Source organism: Vidua macroura, chromosome Z, assembly GCF_024509145.1.
Source record: "Vidua macroura isolate BioBank_ID:100142 chromosome Z, ASM2450914v1, whole genome shotgun sequence".
NCBI classification, from domain to species: domain Eukaryota; kingdom Metazoa; phylum Chordata; class Aves; order Passeriformes; family Viduidae; genus Vidua; species Vidua macroura.
The window spans coordinates 12,915,227-12,918,476 of NC_071611.1; positions in this window are offsets into that span (position 1 = coordinate 12,915,227).

Consider the following 3,250-nt stretch of genomic DNA (forward strand, 5'->3'; position numbering starts at 1 on the left):
TCTATATAGATTTACCTTAAGCTGGGATTCCTGCACGATTAGACTTACTTCCAGAGCTACCATTAAGTCTCTTCCTAGCAGATTATAATCTGCTTCTTCAACCAGTAGTATATTCTCTAAGCAAAACTTAGTTTCTGATTCCATTTCTACATTTTTAAAAACAGGTACTTTGAAGGGTTCCCCTTTTGTTTTAATTACCATCATAGTGTCCTTGCTTTTTGTGCATCCCAATGGCAACCACTGAACAGTACTCCGTTCAGCTCCTGAATCTACTAAAAATACCAGTTCTTGTCTCTGGGGTCCTATTTTTAGCTTTATCAAGGGCTCTCTGGATGTTCTGGACCCTAAATTATAAAGCCCCTGACACCTCTAATCTTCCTGGAAGATTTTCTCATCTTTCATCCTCTTTTTGCACTCTCTCTTAAAATGCCCTTTCTTTTTGCAATAAAAACACTCCGGGATATTTTTCTGACTGAATACTTCTGAGAGGGGTTCTGTCTCCTCTGAGGTTGGTGATTCTGCGTTGATTTTGCAGGGTTTTGGGCCAGTTCCTGTTTCTGGGCTTCCCTAACCGCTGCTACCAACACCTTTGCTTGTGCTTTCTGCTTCTCTTTGTCCCTCCTCATATAAACCTTCTGTCCTTTGCTAAGTAAGTCCTGCAATCCTCTCTCCTACCAATTTTCAATTTTCTCGAGTTTCTTTTGTATATCTTCCCAAGATTTTGCTACAAATTGTGTTTTTAACAGGATTTCCCCCGATTGTGGAGTCAGGATTTGTTCCTGCATATATTTGCAGGCTTCTTCTCAGCCTTTCTAACTACTCAGAGGGTGTTTCATCCTTCCCCTGGCATTCCCCTAATATCTTGCTAACGTTCTGTCCCTTTGGTACCACCTTCTGCATGCCTCGTATTACATATTCCCTAGTTCTATCATTTTGTGTCTGTCTTCCTCTGTCTGGGCATTCCACATCGGTCTCTGGTCGGGCCATCTCTGTTCTCCCCACCCTCCCTGGGGGTTTCTACGTTCCCAATCTCATATCAAGGCTTGTCTTATCATTTCTTGTTCCTTGCTGTTGAACAATTACCTCAGTATAGCAGTAATATCATCGTACAAGTAAATGCTAGTTCCCAGGAATTCATCCAATCTATCTGCTACTCCTAACAGGTCATCCAGCAGTCTTTAAAGGCTTTTATTAATTGGTATGTTTACATACCCGATGACTCCCAGGGCAGTTGGCACTTCTCTTAAGGGGAGGAGATTATCTTCCTCGATCCCACTGTCATCATGATTTGCCTTTCTTGTTTTGTGCCGTGTCCTGCTGTCCGGGGGAGAACTGCTTTCTCCAGTGGGAGGGGTTTGCCCTCTGTTTTCTGCTGCCTGTGGTGGGGGTGGGGGCTGGGAATACCCCGAAGACTGCCCTGGTAAGAGCGGGACATCTGGAGGCTGTATAAGAAGCAGGTGTGCCTGTGCCTGCATGGTTCGGTGTGGAGATCTCATGGGTGCTGACAAAGGGGCCTGAGCTTGCACAGGCTGATATGGGAGGGGGTTAGATACAGGGGCGGGAGGTTATGTAAAGGTTCCCATGCTTCGCTCTGGGTCACAGTACCCTTGTAAGTTTTGATTGGGAATAAACCTGTGCTATTCCCATAATCTGGCATAGTCCCTTTCCTCCTCATCCTGCGAATTCTTATCATACACGTGGTCATGTAACGCTTGGCAAGTCCATCTTTTGAAGGTGCCAAACACAGGTCAAACTAGATGTTTTCTGATTTCCTTGCTTCCCCATATTTCTATGCAATAATGAATAATTTTCTCCTTAGATTTTTTCCTCCTTTTGGGACAATCCTCACAATATTCTAACATGCACCCCAACAGGCTGTCTCTTGGAATCTCAGGTAAACCGTTTCTTCATTCTTTCATGGGTTTCTCCTGGGTTTTTCCCTGAACTTTTTCTCTGTGTCATCTTTCTTAAAAATGTAATAAAGTACTTCGCTAGTGTCTCCTTACCATAACTCTGTGCAGAGTTCCAAAAAGAATCTAAAAACAAAATTTTAACTGGTACCTTACTTATGCCTGACTTTTCAAAGTTACCAGCCTACTACCCTCATAGCAAATCGATCTGCGGGTTTTTCGGCTGGTAATGAGCTCTCGATTATTTCTCCTCTTTTCCTTCCTGGACTTACCAAGTCCTGGATCAAAAAAGGTTTACCAGTTCCCAAACAACAGAGAACGTACTCTCCCTTTTTGATCCTCCCTGTGATTGACCCCAAACTCCCCGAGTTTCAGGCTTGATGAGTGAAAATGAGTTTTGCTTCCCCCTTGACCAACCACTTCCCTCATGGGAGAGTGGAACTGCGATCTTGGGGTCCACACTCGCTCCGTGATAATATCACGTCTTACACAGGCGCTCGATCACACCTCACTCAACCACACAATACTCATGGTTCTTTTTCCTGCATGGGTTCTTCATGCACATAGAATTTTGTGAGTGAAAAAAAATGTGCTGTGGCTCTGGAGACCCTTCCTCTGGGTCTGTCCAATTTACCTGAGAGCTCTGGGCCTGTTTTATCCCTTCTTTGATTGTGGCTCTGGCTTTTAGTTCGAGATCCAATTGGTTCCACGGGGTTTCCCATCAGGCTGCTGAAATCAGCAGGGTGCTGCCTGAATGGTGGAGGGGCCCCTGGACCCATAAATCGGATCACATCGGGGTCACCAAGAGTGTTATAGGTAAAAATGATCAAGCTGAATTAATAATTAATAAAATAGATTTTTATTTTGCGACCAGCATTCGGTCATAGATAGCCACAATCAAAATGGCAGTGCCGAGCCCGGGATCGGTGCTGGGTGAACACAGATCTGACCTCTACCACATCGGATCACCTCTGTTCACAAATGCTGTCTCTGTCCAGTCAGTTTTTATATGCTTTTTTCTGCTTGAGGCAGAGGTTCTCCTCTTCTCTTTGCTTCACATATTCATGGGTCTCCTTTTCTCTGTGCTGGGCTGGACAAAGCTGTTTCTGGGAAGCAATGAATGTTGATGTTGAGTTACGGGAACCTGGCACTGAGATGCATGTTCCTGAGGATCTTGATCATAGATATCTTGATCATAGATATCTCCCATATATTCATTGCTGGTTGTCTCCTTGGATGGCCCAGGAAGGAGCTCATCTCTGCAGAGAGCCACACTTTTTCGTTTGTAAATGAGGTCTTTCTGCTTGCTGCCATCTGTGGTTTTGCAACCTTTTCCTGGC